Genomic DNA, 246 nt, shown 5'->3' on the forward strand with positions numbered 1-246 from the left:
AGCTAAATTATCGGACCTTGAGGGTTGACTTAATCAGGTGGAGCAAAATAACCTGAAAGATACTGTAGAGATTAAAGGAATCCTGGAGAAGCAGGAAGAGACTGTTGTGGGAACAATCCTCAGTATTGGTGCAGGTCTGGGCGTGAATATGTGCCCGGACGATCTGAACCACGCGGTACAGCTCAGGTCTAAAGAGGAAGGAGCGCCGGGCCCTATTATAGTAAGATTCGTTCTTCAAACCAAGAG

Source organism: Halyomorpha halys, unplaced genomic scaffold, assembly GCF_000696795.3.
Source record: "Halyomorpha halys isolate HHAL.00 unplaced genomic scaffold, Hhal_1.1 Scaffold57.1, whole genome shotgun sequence".
NCBI lineage: Eukaryota > Metazoa > Arthropoda > Insecta > Hemiptera > Pentatomidae > Halyomorpha > Halyomorpha halys.